Below are 20,585 nucleotides of genomic sequence, written 5' to 3' on the forward strand. Positions count from 1 at the left end.
ATAAAAATGTGTTTGGTAAAGGAATTCAAATTAGCACTGGGTCACATAATTCCCCTGTTCTGAATATGGCCGATCAATGGCATCTCTAAGGCATCTAGAGGCAAGAGCTATGCAATTTCTGCTCATGCAGAATAATATTCGTAGCGTGGAAATTTCTGCTAATTAAAGCTCTTGCCAAGTAGAGTCTTTTTTTTTTTTTTTTTTCTTTGCAAGCCAGGATTTGGAGGCAGTCTCCCCTACAGTCAAAGCAATGCAGTCAAGATTTTAAACTGCAGATACAAGCTTCTTGCTAAAATTATTGTGATGTAAGTAGTGTTAGACACCTTAAGTAACAGCTTATACATGAAAAAAAAAACAACCCCAACCCCAGATAATGTTTACTTATGGAATTAGAGACATCTACAAAAGAACTATTGTGACCTGTGTTTGTGTTTTGTTGTAGGACGCAATGTGGGAAATACATAGCAAATGTATAAGAGGGGCCACCAGGGCACCAGGATTAGTATCTGTTCTTTTTGTTCTACTGTAAAATAACTTACTAACTCCCTTTAGGGTTAGAGCTATCTATATTAAAACAGTGTTGACTGATTTTATTTTTAATAATAAAGTCAGTAACTGGAATAATAAAGTTACAACTCCAGGGAAGTTAATGAAACAAATTATTATTGAATTTGGGCTTAAGTCCAAATTTCTGGTTACTACTTACTGTAGGACAGCTCATTTGTTTTTTCACTCACAAAAATACCTAGCTATGCATCACGCTACATAATTACCTAGGATCATACAAGACCATTCCTTAAGTATATAACTTATTAATTAGAAATGAACCGAATTAAATGCATTGGGCTGCAGGTTCTCATAGAAACTGTTGCCAGAACTCTAAAAACCCTTTTCACATTCAATCCAAAATCACATGGTGTGACAAGAATATATGGTTAGTAAAAAGGCTTTTGTTTTTTGTTCAGTATTCCTGAACAATAGTGAAATTATCTTAATACCCCAAAAAGAACAAAGAATCATAGCAGCATTTAGGTGTTAGAGCAAGCAGAGTGCTCAGAGCTGATCCAAGGGTCCTGGAAGGCTCTTAAGAGTTTGGCATGTCAGGCAGTGCTTGTTTTTTTTTTTCAGGAAAACCTTTTCCTCTTAAGAAGCAGCACTCACAGTCCCAGTCCATTCCCTCAGCTCAGGAACAAGCTCTTGCCTTGGATTTCCATTCTGGATCCAAACTCCCTCACATTCCAGTCTGTTGCAAGAATAGTCTTTCCCCCATCCTTCATCTTTAGTGGCGAAAGTATGTTTTTATTTCCCATCTTGATTTGCCTCTATTCACATCCTACCACACTATCAATGATGCATAATTACAGAAAGTAACAAACTAAAAATCAAGATGCACGGACTCCAGTTAGCATGATTTGTTCTGCTCTATTGTAGATATCCTGTCATTGTTTAAGAGACATCTCTTCACTGGGAGAGGATGTGCCTGGCCATAGCGCTTCCTGGGATACATACCCTCTTCTTCCATGGGAGAGAGAAGCCACAAACCATGCAGGGGAATGAGAGCACAATTCAATCAAACCTCTCAGGTTGTGGCTGAAGCAAAAGTAGACAGATTTAGGCAGGAAAGGGGGTAGGGGTTTTAAATCCAATTTCTTGTTCAAAAGCATTTTTAAAGAAGTATTTCAAGCAGCCCTAGGCACCAGTCTTGTTCCAGCCAGCAACCTATAGGGATTTGAATTCCCTGTCCTTTTGCTCAGTTTATTTCCTAGGCAGCAAAGACTCTTACTGAGGTTGGTGTTCAGTACAAGTTCAGAGCTCAGCCTGATGCACTTAACAGGCAAGATCAATACCCACAGAGCGACGGTTGCCAGTGTAAACACTAGTGCTTTTCAAGAGAACAAGTGGGAATGGAGATGAGTTAGATAGGCTTGGTGAGACTGCAGCATGCCATTACAGATCCTGCGTCAGTGCTAAGGTAGCCAGCTGTAATATGCATCTTCTGACTTCTGTTTACAAGTGGAATTTGAAGGCTGTGGAAAGAGAGTGGGGGAAAGGCGGCAGCAGCTGGGAACCATCCATGACCACAGCTGGTTCTTCAAAGATCGTCTTGCAAATTGGGTTGGGATCTCTCCAGGATTTTCTTGGTCTGAGTAATGCTGCAGACGACAGGAGGATGTATTGTGCTGATAGCACAGAAAGGTTTCTGCACATGGTGAACTAGATTAGACAAATATTGGGGATTTAGAAGCATGATGAGCGGCTGCTGACCAGTAGGTGGCAAGCATGCCCCTAAGTCAAGGCACCCATTGCCCTCCTGTTTTGCATGGAACGCTATCGTGTCTTAGGGTGACGGTTGGGATCACTTACGATCCTGTAGCATTTTCCCAAAGAGTAGATCTGCCAGGTAGCCTCAGTGTTTCCAGCTTGCATAGTCATAGCTTTCTAATCCTTTTGATACCTTTAGCTGGCTTCCTGCATAGGGCTTGTGGGACAGCCTGTCCCAGTGAAGTATGCTAGGTTCTCACAGGTCTCCCCCCAGGCTATGACAGTTGCTTTCTTAGAATCATAGGATCCTAGTAGGATTTGGGTTAGATCATCTAGTTCCAACCCCCTTGCATGGGCAGGATCACCTTCCACTAGACCAGCTTACGCGAAGCCCCGTCCAACCTGGCCTTGATCACTGCCAGGGAGCCACAACTTCTCTGGGCAACCCATTCTTAATTGCAAGTGACAGAGAACTCTGAACAAGAATTATATTTTCATTAATATTTAAGACTTCTATGCTATTTTTATCTCAAAATAAAAGAAATTGTTGTGCTTTGGTTTCCTACAGACTTGGATACAGATTTTTTTTTGTTTGTTTGAAATGTAGTATGGTTTCTCTGCAAGAATAAGTGGTTCTCATGCTGTTTCCTGAAGGGGCAGCAATGCAGTTATGAGTAAAGGCAGCTATGTAGTAAAGACTGACTCAGATCAGTGATGTCTCTTCCAGGGATGTAATTGGGTGTTGTTTTTGATTCAGAGTGTTTTAAATACTGTGGGATGAAAGATGCTGCAGATATTTAAGCAGAGCTGATCCTACTCTGAGGTAGGGTGAAGAATGAAATGATCTCCTGTAAAGATTTTAGTTCCTAAAAATTCTGTAGTTCTATTAGTGGAAAGGATGATAATTTATACTAATAAAAAGAAATTGAATAGTAAATATGGCAGATATGTTAGGGCATTTCCTCTCTGTAAAAACTTACCAAGCATCTGTGTTTGACACTAAATCTGTATTAGATCTCTAAGCTTCTCTTTGTATGAGATGCAGGAGTATTTTCTTAAGTCTATTTGTCATCTTTCTGGAGCATGTGCTCTTTGTTCCACCACCACAGAAGTGAGAGTGTGTGGTCTTACTATTGTAATTGTCTGGATCCATGCCGACAGTCTTCCCTCGATCCTGCAAATACTGCAAAATACATACTTTCAGATTTATTCTTCCCCTGAGCAGGTGTTCTGAATGTGGAGTTACTCAGGATAGATGAAAGCAAAGAGATTGAGAGGTTTCCAAGCTTTTTGCTTTTTGGTTTGTTTTTTTGTTGTTTGGTTTTGCTTTTTTGTTTATTTGTTCATTTTTCTTAATAAAATAAAACTTCTACAGCAAATATGTAGTTCCAGGCAAAATAGTAAACGCACATACATGTTATTTTGACCATGATTCCATACCTCTGTATTGGTATTTTTGTTTGTTTGGTTTGGGTTTGGTTTTTTTAGTAGATCAGGATTCTGTTAGGAGTACAGGATCCATTTGTAACTTTGTTCGCAGTGGTAATCATATATAATGGTCATGATGATCAGAGTCAAGGCAAGATTTGAGGGTAGATGTAATATTTTGCATTAGATAACTAGCATAGGAAAGCTGAAAGTTTTTCTGAATTTTGCAGCCATACTTGTTGGTCTAATGAGAGCTATTGCCTCTATCTGTCTTGCTTCGGAATCCGTTAATCCTTTTCTTGTTTCTTACTCTGTGTAAGCACTTAGCTTTCTCTTCAGGCATTTCAACAATTCAGCAGAATTTATATCTCCAGATACATCTTTTCCATATGTCCTCAATCTATATGTCTCTTCCTCATTTTCTCAGATTCAGCATTTTTGAAGGGAGTTGCCAACACCTCTCGCCTTTTTCTGAGTAAATCCTATTCTGTCTTCCAGGCTTCAGCAGTAACGTGCATGAGTGAGTAAGTGCGTAACACTGGCTTTCAGGAGGATTTTACCATTCAGCTTACTTGAAAGAGTCATTCAGGTTATCATTTTATATTATTTTCAATATGCTTTAAAAAACAAACATTCAACACAGAAAGTGACCAGAGCTCAAAGTAGTGTTTTTATTCTGATTTCCACAGACAGAATCCAGAGTAGTAAACAGAATTCACACATTGTGTATAAACTGACTCCACAGATCACTGCTGTGTCATTTGGGTGCATGTGGGTATTTTGCTTTTTGTCAAAGAATACTAAGGGAATGTTTTCTGGTTTTCTTTATACTAAGTTGTGGGCCAAAATGTAACGTCACTACATTAACTTTGGAGTTGCACCCAAGATGAATTTGGCCCTGTCAGTTGTTAAATTCTTGCTATGATTGATCTCAGCTTGCTCAGAGAGGAATCGTGCCAGACAAGCAACCACAGAAATCATCGGTTGAAACTCCACCAGAATTCTCATTCCCTGTAAATTGAAAAATAAAGCTTTGAAATAAAATGCTTTGTTCTTCAATCTCACACTAACTTTTCATTAACATTATAGAAGTCTTAAGCTATTAAGAATGGCTTGAAGTACTTAAGTGGAGAGAAATACAATAATGGTCAAGGAGAACCTGTGGATGAAGCACTCTATAGACAGATAGGAAAAGCCTCACGCTCACAGGCCCTTGTTCTCATGGGTGACTTCAACCACGCTGACATCTGTTGGAACGATGGTAAGGCCTGGCACAAGCAATCCAGGCAGTTCCTTGATTGTGTGGAAGACAAATTCCTTCTGCAAGTAATAGAGGAGCCAACAAGGAGAGGTGCCATGCTTGACCTCGTGCTCACCAACAGGGAAGGGCTCGTTGGAAACGTGAAGCTCCAGGGCAGCCTTGGATGCAGTGATCAGAGATGGTTGAATTTGAGATCCTCAGGACAGTGAGAAGAGCGTGCAGCAAGCTCACTGCCCTGGACTTCAAGAGAGCAGACTTTGGCCTCTTCAGGAACCTGCTTAGTAAGGTTCCATGGGATATAGTCCTAGAGGGCAGGGGGACCCAAGACTCTTGGTTGATATTCAAGGATCACCTGCTACAAGCACAGGAGTGTTGCATCCCAACTAGAAGGAAGTGCAGCAGGAGGGCCAGGAGACCTCCTTGGATGGATAAGGAGCTGCTGAGGAAAATTCAAATGAAAAAAGAGGCTTATAAAATGTGAAAGCAAGGACAGGCAGCCTGGGAAGAGTACAGGGATGTTGTCTGGGAAGCTAGGGACCAGGTTAGGAAAGCTAAGGCCCAGTTAGAATTTAACTTGGCTAGGGATGTTAAGAATAACAGGAAGGGATTCTATGGGTACATAGCAAATAAAAAACAGACTAGGGACAGTGTAGGCCCCCTCAGAAAGGTCTCAGGAGAACCGGCTATGCAGGTTTTGGAGAAGGCTGAGGTTCTGAATGACTTCTTTGCCTCGGTCTTCACTGGCAAAGGCTCTGACCACACCACCCAAGTCTCGGAAGGCAGACACAGGGACTGTGAGAATGAAGACCTTGGGCCCACTGTAGGAGAGGATCTGGTTCGAGACCATCTTAAAAATCTGTATGTGCACAAGTCCGTGGGACCTGATGAAATCCATCTGCAGGTCCTGAAGGAGCTGGCGAATGAAGTTGCTAAGACACTGTCCATCATATTTGAAAAATTATGGAAGTCAGGTGAAGTTCCCAATGACTGGAAAAAGGGAAATATAACCCCCATTTTCAAGAAGGGGAAAATGGATGATCCAGGGAATTAGAGACCAGTCAGTCTCACCTCTGTGCCTGGCAAAATCTTGGAGCAGATTCTCCTGGAAGTCATGCTAAGGCACATGAAGATCAACAAGGTGCTTGGTGACAGCCAGCACGGCTTCACTAAGGGGAAATCCTGCCTGACCAATTTGGTAGCCTTCTATGATGGGGCTACAGAACTGATGGACAGGGGTAGAGCAGTTGATGTCATCTACCTGGACTTGTGCAAAGCGTTCGACACTGTCTCACATGACATCCTTGTGTCTAAATTGGAGAGACATCAATTTGATGGATGGACCATTCGGTGGATAAAGAACTGGCTGGATGGGTGCATGCAAAGAGTTGTGGTCAATGGCTCAGTGTCCAGCTGGAGACCACTAACAAGTGGTGTCCCTCAGGGATCGCTGTTGGGACCGGTCTTGTTTAACATCTTCATCGCTGACATGGACAGTGGGATTGAGTGCGTCCTCACCAGGTTTGCCGATGACACCAAGCTGTGTGATTCGGTTGGTACGCTGGAGGGAAGGAATGCCATCCAGAGGGACCTCAACACGCTTGTGAGGTGGGCTGATGCCAACCTTATGAAGTTTAACCATGCCAAGTGCAATGTCCTACACCTGGGTCGGAGCAATCCCAGGCACAGCTACAGGTTGGGCAGAGAAGAGATTCAGAGCAGCCCTACAGAGAAGGACTTGTGGATGCTGGTCAATGAGAAACTTAACATGAGCTGGCTTCAGTGTGTGCTCACAGCCCAGAAAGCCAACCGTATCCTGGTCTGCATCAAATGGAGTGTGACCAGCAGGTCGAAGGAGGTCATCCTGCCCCTCTACCCTGCTCTTGTGAGACCTCACTTGGAGTATTGTGTGCAGTTCTGGTGTCCTCAAGATAAAAAGGACATGCAACTGTTGGAACAAGTCCAGAGGAGGGCCACGAGGATGATAAGGGGACTGGAGCACCTCCCATATGAAGACAGGCTGAGGAAGTTGGGGCTGTTCAGCCTGGAGAAGGCTGCATGGAGACCTCATAGCAGCCTTCCAGTATCTGAAGGGGGCCTATAGGGATGCTGGGTTGGGACTCTTCCTTAGGTACTCTAGTGACAGGACAAGGTGTAACTGATTAAAACTTAAACAGGGGAAGTTCAGATTGGATATAAGGAGGAAATTCTTTCTTGTTAGGGTGGTGAGGCACTGGAATGGGTTACACAGGGAGGTTGTGAATGCTCCATCCCTGGTGGCGTTCAAGGCCAGATTGGACAGAGCCTTGGGCGACATGGTTTAGTGTGAGGTGTCCCTGCCTATGGCAGGGGGTTGGAAGTAGATGATCTTAAGGTCCTTTCCAACCCTAACCATTCTATGATTCTATGATTCTAAATGAGGTATTATAGTAGTTCTTGGCATCTTGTGGCATCTTATCTCTGATGTTTTCAGTTGCAGATTTCATTGCCCTCCACACCCATTTATCGTAGACGTACATAATGTAAGTAAATTAAAGCCTATTCTTGGCGTATTAGTTTTATGTATTCAAAACCACCCAACATCCATATGAATGACACAATATGAACACTTTCCCAGCTCTTTCTTTTGAACTCTATGCAGAGGAATTTTTTCCACAGAAAGAAGAAATACCAGAAATTACATAAGGCTCACTTGAAATTGCTTTTTAGCAAATTGGTGAAAAAAGCTCATAGATAAATATTGGAGCAGAAGAATCATGAAGCTAATACTAGATTATTTCTTTTCAGTACTTAGAGGTATAAGTGCATGTGACTTCAATAAATTTATACTCTGAAAAGCTGCTCTTCTAATATAATTTTTTATATTACCAATACACCAGAGGAATAAAAGGCAAAATCAGATCCTAAAAAATCTGCCATTAGTAAGCATTGGGTCAGTCAGTATTGGATTAAAAGAGCTGCTGATCTGATGGCATGGCAATCCCTTTATGCATCCCTAATGGCATTGCACATTTACAGTTTTTCAAATGCTAGTGATTTCCACATCAAATAGCTATTTCCACTCTATGTATCAGCAGTGGTAAATTTCTGCAAGCTAACATGAATTCCCTGGGCTAGCTGTACTACATTCCTGTTGGGTATGAGTAGGACAGGAAAATTCAGAAATATGGGTAATCAACTTGTTATTAGAATCCAATAAATTGTCATACTGATTCTCAGATAGGCATAAACGCTACATTCCTAACGTATATAGGCATAAAAATAGTGTTTATTTTTTAGCCCTAATACCAGCAAATAAGAAGTACAGGGAGATAATTATTTTACTTGAAATTCCTACTTTTTAGATGGGAAAGTTAGGTTGAAACTATTTATATGCATTAATAATGTTCAGCATTGGTTTTATATTCTATTTGTTCCCATATTCCAAGGTTTATTACATTCCAAAGAAGATCATGCAATTTCATAAATACAATGTTTGCAGAAGCAGCATGAAATAGCTGTGTCAAATCTGCCAGATTTCCTGTCATTGAGAAAGCTAAGAGAACCTTCTTACTGAAAGACCCTGAAGCACTTGGAGAGATGTACTCTTAGAGCTGGAGCTTTTTATGGACATGAAAGACAAACATCTGTAATGAATTGTTAGGTGGAACTGAACCTGCTGTTGGACAGGAGAATTGAATGGATGACCTTCTCATGTTCTTACCAACCCTGTGTATCATTTGCAAATGGAAAAAATGAGTCGTATCCAGCTTTGTATTTATAAAGCGATGGGGTGATATGTACCAGTCTGGGTAGTGAATTTGGCAAAGCTGTATGCAAAGAAGTGAATCTGCAAAGTGAATTCCTATTCCAGCATTTATTATTATAATAAGGTGGTAGCAGTCACAAGCATAGGCACTAAATGTATGGTGCGATTGTGCCCAACAGAGACACATTAAATGCTTTGTAAACTCTAGATCTTCAGTGAGATTAACTTCAGTAAGATTAAGATAACTCTGTTGCAGAGTTATTAGCATTTTTGTTCAAGAAATATCTCAGCAGCTGTGCAGATCAAATAAAATGATAAATCTGATTTCAGTTCTTCATCTGTCTTGATCTGTCATCATGACCTTCTTTAGAAAGATTCTGAAGTGCAGAACCAATTGCTTATGGCTTGCATGAAAGAAAGGGATCTCAAAACTTCTAAATTTATTAGCGGTTTCAAAGTAAATTAAGTAGCTTATTTTAAATCTTAGTGATTGTTAGTGGTAGTCTTATAGACACTTTCCTTACAGCTTCTCATCAGGTGGATATCTGACTTGCCTGGTTAGTTCAAATCAGTTCAATAAAGCATTCAGTTGCAGTTCTTTGGCAGCATATCACCTTCTAGGGGTTTCAGGAGTTGGAGGTTTGTTCAAGGATATTTGAAACAGTAGGAAGAACTCTCTGCATAATTTGGGGCTACAGAAATCCCACCCGGCTTTTGGTGTAAATGCAAGGTTTGTTTCCAAGGCATAGTGCACTTTCGTTTACATAAATAAAAGACCACATGTATTGGCTTGTTTTTTATATATATAAACTCCAAACAAATAAGAAACTTGCACACCCAGAGAAATAATTAAATTTCTTCATTCATGCTTCTTTGCTTGAGGAAATAGTGTAAAACCAAACAGAAGACATATCTGATCTCTGTTGCTTAGTATACCGTGGGATCGCACTCTGATATTAAAGTGATGTAGCACAACCTGCATAGGTTAGAATAAATATTCTAGACCTTTGTTTCTAGCATCTTAGTATCACCCAGTGACCCACTAAAGACATAGGCATGATCTAATTAAGTAGTCCAAGTGAGATGGGCAAAGATTGCATAGTAGACTCCTGGTTATGGCAAGGTCTAACCTCTATGGCTCTGCTCAGTAAGACATTTTTGAAGCAATGAAGCAAAGTGTTCTGAAATTGGAAAGGGATGCAAAAGGCAGTAAAAGTTTGTAGTCAAACAAAGCCCTAAGCCTTTACTTTGTGTTTTCGGTGGGTCAGGCTCCTTCCATAGCAGCTGAAAGCAGCTGCGGTGCCGCCATGTCCCAGAGCTGGGAGTCAGAGAGCTAGTAAAGGGGCTCAGCAGGGTTATGCTGGAGCAGAGGCTGCTTCCAGCAGCCCTGTCTTTAGTGAGGAGTGTCAGGTTTTTATGACCATCGTTACGTTTTTATAGTTTAATGAGTTTGACTATTAAAGAATAACAAAGCGCATTGAAAACTTGCCGTGGCTCATTTCCGCACTCAGTAGCAAGTCTTTGCTATTTGCAGCATGGGTCCCTAGGAAATACTAAATAACAAAGGCCAGTTTAATATAGGGTTTTTCGCATCTTCCTTATCCACTTTAACCATCTCGGTCCCTTTCTATTTAAAAACAGTCTTGATCTGAGGTGTGTTTTGTTTAGCTTCAAAGTTCTCAGCACAGTGGCTAGTCTGGGATTCACACATATGGGTTGATTTCTCCAGGAAAGGAAATAAGATGGTAGTTTGTATAAAGGCTGCAGATGACAAGAGAGATCATTAGAAAAAGTAGTTAAAAAGACACTGTCATAGAAACTAAGAAGCACTGGATTAAAGAATAGGGTAAGAACTTTTGTAAAGAAGCAGTAAAGAATACTGTAAAGAAAGCAACTATGATTAGTTGCCAACACTGAAAGTTTGACAGAGTGGAGAGTGATCTGTTAGTTTTAAAAAGTGGTGTTGGCATCTTCAGTTACAAGAACTTGGAGGTCGATCCAGGCTGCAGTCCAAGGGAAATTTAGTGTAGCAGCAATTCAGAGTTCACTCTGGATACAGCCTATGAGATCTGTGAATCACTAAATGGTGTTAAATTTAGAAGACACTACTACCAAGGATGGCAGTGTTGAAAAGAACATGGTAGGGCACTTAGGTGCTCAAAGATAGTATGAGGCGTGTCCGTGTTCATCGCAGCAGGGGGTTGGAACTAGATGATCTTACGGTCCTTTCCAGCCCTAATCATTCTATGATTCTATGAAAGCTGACAGGGACTTCAATACTAGCTAGAGGAACAAGTTCATCGAGGACGATGGAAAATACGGTGCAGAATATGAAGAGCAGTTCCTTAGGGTAGGCAAGGAGCAGCACTGACTTTTGAAGCTTGTGGGTGTAAGATGGAATGCTCTGTGGGAACGTTTAATGCATCTCTTTCTACTTTTATAAAGAAAAGTTAGAAAGTATAATTCAGATAAAGTCTCATAGGGGGGATTTTAGATGTCTTTTATTTCTAACAGATAGCTTCAGTAAATGGATGAACAGAATACTTAGAGCTTACATTTGATTTTGGTTTGCTATTTCAATAAGGTCTTTGCAAAATAGTTTTAAGGTTTCTATTAAAATGAAATCTGAAAGACAACTTACATGTAGTGGAGCACCTGGGTACTTGTATTGTTTTTAAAAAAAAGTATTTAGGTGTCTTAAGAGGCAGGTATGTATGTTCCTAATGGCATTTTCAGAAGGAAGCTGGTATCTATATTAGGAATTTTGGAAAATCCTACTAGGTGCTAATTGACATTTTTTTTCATGCCTAAATATGATTATAATTGGATTTCTTGTGAGCTTTAGGATCAAAGTGCTTTGGAAATGTAAAATATTTTATTATTATTTACTGCCTTCACTTAATTTGCTCATATGTTTTATAAGCTCTTGAAAGCCATTGCAGATTTATGGCAACATGATCCAGATCTGGAATAAATCCATGGGTGATGATGCATTCAGAAGGCATGCATTTACCACAAGGCGTTCCAGTGCTTCTCAGTGGTGCCTAGTCTCCAAAGATGGTTTGTTATTACATTCATCTTCCTCATAACAGCCTGCATTTAATACCACTTGCACTCATGAATCAGAGAATGCAAGTTCATTATGGGGTTACTTATCATTGCCAAAGAAACTTCACTCATTCTTTTCTCCATATTCCCAGGAAAGAAATGAGGATTCTAGCAAACTATTCTGAAGGTAACTGATAAGTTCAGGGATTCTGCTTCATGACCCATGTGTTATAGGATCTTTTACAGCAGAAGAGTTATAATAAACGTCACTGAAAACATATTGCAGATCACTGTTAAATAATTCCTGGTTTATTTCAGTGAAAAGTGCTACAACAGTGTAATGATGTGTAATGAAATCCTTCTAATGATAGGGTATATGGCCTTTTTAAAGTTCTTGAATGGTAGCTGACCTTACATGGGAAGACAAGTAACCATAGATGACAAGGATCCCAGCTGGCAGATTTTAAAACCTTCCAGCTTGGGAAGGAAAGAGAAGGACCAGTTATGCAGCAGGTTTGTCAAAGGAAGGTCTCCCTGTCTGATGGGAACGAGGAGAAAGTAGACTATTCTTTTATTTGACAGCAGACAAAAGATTGATTCTGAGATTCCACACCAGAGTAACAATACTACTCTGTCATCCCCAGTAAGAGTTATGATCTATTTAAGTGTGTGTGTGTGTTGGTCAAGTGGCAACAATTGAATAGACATCACAAAAAGTAAAGAAAAATCTTACAGAAACATGTTATCTGTTCACTTGGTTTATTCAGTGCTCCTGAACAGTTTTGTCTTCTCTCTTCCCTTCTCCACATAGTAAGTACTGTTAGCTGCTGTAAATATGAACTGTGGTTTTACCAAGAAATGTAGAAAGTAATTCCAGTTTTACTATGTATCTTGATATGAGGAGTCTTCATGTGTAAGTGGATGAGGTGTGGACAGAAGAAATGTGAAGTTGCCCTTTCTCATGTCAGCAAAAGCTGATTTTTCAATGCAATCATGTTCCAGGAATAGGAGCTGAAATGAGGGGTAGGAAGAGCTGAGACAACGAATGCCATGGGACTGAATGACAAAAGGGATGATGCAATATGAGATTGGTACAATGCAGGGAGAGAAGCTGCTTAGAATTAATATGATAATTATATCTAACTGTTAAAAGAAGGGTGAAAAAGTATATATACCATGATGTAACAAGTGAAGCAAAAGAAATATGACAGTGCTGATGTTATAGACCCACCGAAACGGTAGTCATCTAAATAGTGAATAGCTGCGGAGGGTCATCTGCTAACAGTGGTGTTTTTGTTGAGCTCTCAGCTCAACAAAATATTTCAAAGTCCCATTGAAAATATCTGAATTGTCACAATGAAAAGAGATTTGAAGTTCCACTGAGATCTAGTTCCCCAGATATTCCAGCTTTTAGGGCACAAGAATCTGAAGGAGCAAGATTTGGTGGCTTCTGTTAGATATGGGCAAAGTTTTTTGGTTAAGCTGAGTTATCTAATGCTTCTGCTTATTTTTAGCATGAAAAGTTTTCATCTTTTCCTTTTGTTCCTACAACCAATGTAAAATTGCCTTTGCAATATAATCTACTTTTATCCCAGTCAAATTGTTAAGGTTTACTTTAGATGCCTAGCAACAAAGGGCTAATGTGAACAAGCATTCATCCCTCTTATTGTTATACTGCACATGCCAAGGAATTATTTTAGTAAAATTGATTTCCGCAGAATCTGTGGATGGTGGCTGGATGTGGATGGTGGTGACCCCCACAGATAAAAACTGCAGTGGTCTGGAAAGATGAGGCATTTGGCTTTTGCGTATCCAGAATTATGTGAGATGGATTCCACCACACAGATAGCTGAGTTATCTGATTGAAACTGGATCCTGTGAATATCCCTGAGTGCTGGGAACTACATATGCCTTAAACTTAACGTATTAGTGACCATTCCATTTCCCTATACACTGGCTAAATGGCAGCACTGAAAATGAAATCAAAGCTGAACAAGATGAAACTCATATGCTAACAGCAAGTACCATCAATGTATCAGGTATTGTAATCTTCGCATGAAATGTAATGCACGATTTGGTGTGTATTACATCCATGAGCTACCTACAGTCTTGTATCACTTGCCAGGCATCTAGCACATCGATATTCCTTACTGGTTGTGCCGTCTATTAAGACACTATCACAGAATTACCATACAACACAAAATTACTGACAGTTCATTCACTTGTAAAATAAAACAGTGAATCATTTTCAGTGTCTATTTCCACCCCTCAGACAGGAAATACTTTCTGTGCTATCTGCATATATGCAAAGGGATTTCCCATCTTTCCTGTATCAAAACCTCTTTGAGTACAGAAAATACCCTCATACATATATACAAACATACTTTCATACCTGTTTCAGATATTTAACATAGGGATGTTTGTTAAAAAAAAGTCTCTGTATGTGTTTCTTTTCATATTCACTTTAAAATGAAATGGAAAAAGCTGCCTTTGCAAGGAATTTTTATTGGCGAAGCATATAATTTACTTTGGCTCCATAAATCAAAGGGCAGTCATGTTGCAAAATATGGGTAGCCCATTTAGAAATATTCCATCAGGAGGTATAGAGGTACGGTATATTATACCTGCTGTTTCAAATAAATTGCATTCTCAATTCCTGTTCATCTGTATATAATATCTTTTATTGCGATGTGGTGCTTTCCATCAAGTTAGTTAATTTTGTTCCTGCAATTCAAGATGTAATCGATCACTACAGTACTAGCCCTTGGGACAAAGTATCTTTTTATTCAGTATGTTCTTTCAACTTTTCACCATTCTTTTAAAAATATTCTATATGAAATATCATAGCCTCTGCAATAAATTTTATAGTTCTTTTTTTAATTATTTTTTTCTATCTTCAGCGTATGTATGTAGTCTGTAGTATGTACTACATGCATCCTTCTGTTCTCTACCTACATTCTGTTTTGCAAAAAGACGCTTTTCAACATCATTTGCCTGAAGCTTGTGGATTATTTCAGTTAGCTTTAGGTTGCAGGCTTCAGTTTAACAAATTACTTGGGTTTGGGCTTTATCTCTTGTGTTTATAGAGCTACTCAGAGAGCAACACAAAGCTGGGGTTTAAATTTTGAGCTATTATAATTAGTTTTAGTTATAAGCTATTACTTTGAAATAATTGCAGTGTTCTAGTGGACTTTTAAAATCTTGTAAATGTTTTATATATTAAAATTATTTTTGTTTTGAAAGTAATTCAGAAAGAAAAAATCATGAGAAGCCTGTGTCAGACTTTGCAAATGAGTCTGTATAAGCTAGGAAATAGTTCAGGAGGATTAAAGGTGTCTATCTTTTGATGAGTCGCTAAAGGAAGTATTGAGTCACTTACTCAAGCGATATAAGTCAGAATGCCTAAAGAGTGATGATGTATTTCAGACAAAACCATAATGGATCAGAAGTGTAGTTATCTTACATTTCAAATGTAAGCTTTTTGGGGCAAGGACTGTACATATAATGGGTCCCCCAAGGTACTATTTCAGTACAAGTAAATCATCATCATAATAAATATCATAATTAATCCTGTGGCATTAGAGAGAACAGCAAGTAATCAAAGGAGACTGAATGCTCGGCACTCGGCATTAGGGGGTATGCCTGTAAAACAGCAGTTGATGTGCTGGGAAGATCTGAATGAGAGCAACTTCTGTGTTTAGGTGTCTTCTGTGGATTGAAAATTTTGGCTCTATTTCTAAATTTCTAGATTGGTTAGAAATTTAAAAAAAAAGTTTTCTAGGAAATCTATTGAAATTTTAAACAGTCATGAAAAAAATAGAACAATGAAATTTTTTGCCACTTTTGAATTTATTTTTGGCCAACTAGTTGAAGTAAAGTAGCTGGAGGGATTTATATGGCTATATGTTAAAATTTTCCTGCACAATTCATTTTGATTTGGAGAGAATCCAAATTTTTACTGCTGTACCAAACTGGAGAGAAGGGCTTTCTCTTTAAAAAGAAAATGATATAAAAATATTTCAGTCCTAAGCTCATAAATTACTTCAGAAATACAAGTTAACTAACCTTTCTAATGCACATATGCATCACTATTACAGCCAACATGTTAAAAATCAAAGAAACAGGTTTTAAGTATTAGAATTGAGCTTTAATTAAGGCATAGTCTATGTAATTTTGTTTGTCTTTTGTTAGGATTTCTAGCAATTGAGGTATTGGAAAGAATATTAATAAATCAAGGAGGCAGTTGAAAAATAGTTACTTTATATGCATCCAGCTTCTAATTTTGAATTGATAGCATTTCTGATTGGGGTGGTCAGTCATATTTCTAATTCTCCAAATGTGTGTTTTTAAGCAACTGGAACATAATTAGTGCAGCATGAATTACAATAACAGATCTTCAGAATAAAGGGAAATCTATTGTTAACAGTAGTGAAAACAAAATGATACTATATTCTGAACAATTCTTTTTCTAGTATACTTTCAAGGGTAAAGAAAAATGGCTAGGTAGTAATAGGAGAACTTGTACGGTTTAGTAGTAGTATATGAGCAGGAAAAGTTTCTAAAAAATGTTCCAGAGTAAACATAAGTAATTTCCCTTTTGAAAAATCCTGGTAGAATAGCCTGAATGTTTCTTTAAATATCATTGGTGTGCTTAGCCAGTAACACTTTCTCCATTGAACCACATACTTAGCACTGGAGGTTTTGCTGATATAACTGTGCTGGCTGGCTATAATTGTCTTGTGAGCCACAATGCATTGCATACATCCCCATTCCTTCATTGAGACTGACAAGTGGAAGACTTCTAGAAAAGACTTCTTGTTATCAGGTGACCACAAGTGTGTACTCAGAGCACTGAGCTCTAGGCTTGGCAGACTCAAAACGGACATTAATTTTGAAAAGTTCCTAGTTATTCAAATAGTACTGAAGTCTCAGACCAGCCCATGGAGCTGCATTCATTAATCCAGCACATTTAAGACTCTTTGGGAGTATTTTAATTCATTTTCAACAAATACTGGATTGGTCTATACACTTACAGTCCCTGAGAGAGCTTGGATGTCATCACCCAGCTATGTGTGTATGATAAGCTATAGACTGTATTTAAGTATTCTTACTTTGGCATTTGATTTTGCTTCGATAGATAAGATTCCCAGGCTACTTTTCTATTACCTGTTGCGGTTTTCTGTCTTTTCACTATGTTTGCAAGGTGAAGCTCTCATGGTCTTTTCAGGATGATTTCCTGTTTATTCTGGGTGGGGTTGCAGAGCAATGGATTTCTTTTCCTCTTTTGTTTTCCTCTCATCAGATAATACACAGTATGTATCTGTAAGCATTGCCTTGTGACTGATATCACCATTTTACCAGTGCCCCATATGTATATGTGTGTATATATATATATATATATGTAAAATATTGATCATTCAGTGAAAATATGTTGCCAGCAACAATTAGAGAATTTAAGGCTTGTAAAATAATACTTCACTTTGGAACAAAATGTGTCAGGAATATACCTTGCTGTTATGCGTCCTATACCACTTCATAAACATTCATTACTGTTTCAATATACCGTCAAATATTTAGGTCATTGCTGCTGTCATACTCTCCTGAGTCGTTTTTACTTCTTCTGAGCTTCTAAAACAAAGACATTCTGTCTGTCCTTCAGATGTTACAGGAATCTTGAACTGCTTATAATAAGAATAGTAGAAATCTACTTTTATGCTTATCTTCTTGACAATTGACTGTTGTTAGGGTTGTCAAACATTGCACACTGTAAGTATGTTTTGCATGTTAACAATGAAGGCAGAAGTTACATGAATTTAAAATTGTTTAGATATTTTTGGGGAAAGAAGGGAATAGGTAGTGTGGGTGTGTAACTGAAGGATGCTGGAGGCAGAAGGAACTTGCATTAACAGGTCTGGTGCCGACGCTGTGGCTAGTTTGAAGAAAGAAGAGATGGACAGCGAGTGAAAGCTGGAAATAGCTGGAAAATGAGTTTGGGATAAGGATAAAGAACTAGGCAAGGTGTCTGTGTCTAGGATATAGAGAGACTGCAAAGGGAAGTCTGGAGGGATGAGACATGCTGGATCAAGGATCCAGAGGACCTTTGTTTTGTAATCATCTGCTTCATTCTCTAAAAAGCAACCAGCTTTTGCGATAAATTATGTGGGAGACTCCTTTGCCATGCAGCTTTGTGGAGCAGGCTGTCCTTGAGCGTCAAATTAATTAGAAATCTATAAATATGATTTTAGATTATAATCTATAAATATGATTTTAGATTATCTCAGCAGATATACATACATAGAGTCAGAATCCATGATAAGCAAGCATATTGAATTATAGTATTTTCACGTATCTTCTGTTTGACTTTGCCACTTTCATAATACTTCTGAAATATTTTTTTCTGTATATACCTAGAATGCAGATCTATTCCCATTGAGAAATATGCCTATTCCGGTATACACAGACTATACAAATGGCCACACCAATGGAAATATATGCACATAGGCACAGACATGCAACTGAAGCAGATGAAAATCAGAAGGGCATAGGACCATACATGCACATGTGCACATAGAGAAGCAAATTCACATATAAGCAATGGGAGGCAGATAGCCGGGAACAGTATTGCATGGATACACATACAGATATCTACACACCACAGTTCCTTTTACAGCTGTGTAAAATGACAAAAAGGCCTGGAGCTGTGAAAACATCATTGAAAGACACCCACACATCCATGGCTGTCTCAGGCTGGAAAAAAGGGAGTACTGAAAAATACCATCTGGGAGAACAAAACAGGAGAGTCAACCCATCAACTGTCTGGAGCTAAAGTAGTGCCAGAGAGTATACCCCAGCCAAAAGCACTGCCAGCAACTAAGTCAGTCACACAGCAAGAGCAGTCATCTGCACATACATATGCTGCAAGAAAAATATCCACCACCTGCCAACTGGCTACTGGCAACCATGATGTGTGTGTGTGTGGCCAGTGTGCTGGCACCAGTGTTGTAAGAGGAAGAGGAGTGGAAAGAAAGAAAACAGCAATAGGAAGTCAGAAACAACAGAGGTGAAAAGGAATCAGTGCTCCCAGTCAAAACATTTGTTTAATAGAAACAGAGGTCTGGAATGTGTACAATATATGTTTTACATGATGAAAGGTCCTGGTCATGTGTGAAGCTTCAGCCTTTTTGAGTAGCAGGAGGTCCTGTATGGGTGAAACACATAGCTACACTTAGCACATATTGCATGTCTGGAAAATGCCAAGCAATGAAACAGGTGGCTAATTGGCTTCCATCCTTTCACTTCCTATAGCAAGAAGAGATTTGGTCAAGTGGTGAGAATAGGATGCTCATACAGGTCTGTCTGGTGTTCTAGGCTCTCTCTCCTTTTGAAATGCTGTGTGACCTTGGGTAACTCTTTGCTCTTTGTGTCTAACTCTGCTAGGAATAAAAGAAGGATAATAAAGTTTCTTTACGTCTTTAGGGGTGCAGGAAGATTGGAAGAATGGAAGTAAAACTTAAGATTCATGAACAATAACAAGTAGAGGAGAGCTGAATTGCAAATGAAATTACTGCAGTCTGTTTCTGAGTCAGACACAGTATTTCAGGGTAGATTTGAGTGACACTAGCATTTAATGGCAGTCAAATTCCATTTTCATGCTGGTTACATATTTATATCTCTTACATTTTGTCAGGACAGCTTTTTAGTATCATATAATGATTGTTTTTTCCCCCAGTATCATGCTATCACTGTACAGCATCTCTCCACCTAAACTTTACTTTGAAAAAGCCTAAGTAATTGAGAAAAGCATATTTGACCTTGTTAATTTCAGTATTTTCATACTTCCTCTCAATAGCTAATCATCTTTTTTGCTCTATTGTTGTTACCTATTGCTTTCTGAACACTTTTCTTTACATGCCTAAATCCTGAAGAAAAATCATCCCATTAAGTTAACTGCTTTTGTGTTTCTCCCCAAGGAATAAGTTATAAATGGGGAGCTCATCTACTCATCTTTTCTTATTTAAGGTAGTATGAATCTTTTGCATTGATTTAATTCTGTGCTGCCTTCACTCTCAGCTCAGGAGGAACTATTAACAAATCACCATAGTAAGAATCCTTTGAGCCATGCCAGGCTGCATGCCTTGCCTTCCCCTCTGTCATGAGACTTTAAGTTGTTCAAGTCACTTATCCATCCAGACACCCATCCGGAAGAATGTGGTTATGGCCAGAAATTCAATCCAAAATCTAAGCACACAGATAAATTTCTGTTGAAATGGTAAGCTGTCCTGGGTTCAGCAGTAGCAGTCATTTTTCCCCTTCTTGGTAGCTGGTGCAGTGCAGTGTTTTGACTTTCAGCTCGGGAACAGAGCTGATAACAAGCGATGTTTTGGTTTGGCCAAGGACTTTGTGAGCCTCATGCTCTGCCAGGGAGGAGGGGGAGCCAGGAGGAAGCAGAGACAGGACACCTGACCCAAACTGACCAAAGAGGTATTCCATACCACAGCACGTCATGCCCAGGATGTAACTGGGAGTGAGCCGGAAGGGCTGGGAGTCTGCAGGGTTGGAGGAGGTATCGGTCAGAGCTTGGTCGGGCTGGGGGGGGCGAGTTATCGGTCGGCTGGTGGTGAGATGATGTATTCTCTTCCCTTGTTATTTCCTTTATCATTATTATCATTGGTGGTAGCAGTAGTGATTTGTGTTATACCTTAGTTACTAAACTGTTCTTATCTCAACCCGTGGGAGTTGCATTCTTTTTGATTCTCCTCTCCGTCCCTCCGAGAGCAGGGGGAGGGCAAGAAAAGGGGGGGAAGTGAGCGAACGAATTACCTGACTGGGTTTAAACCTCAA

The sequence above is a fragment of the Pezoporus occidentalis genome, unplaced genomic scaffold (genome assembly GCF_034315485.1).
Source record: "Pezoporus occidentalis ecotype Australia unplaced genomic scaffold, CSIRO_AGI_Poc_V1 ctg98, whole genome shotgun sequence".
In the NCBI taxonomy this organism is placed as follows: domain Eukaryota; kingdom Metazoa; phylum Chordata; class Aves; order Psittaciformes; family Psittacidae; genus Pezoporus; species Pezoporus occidentalis.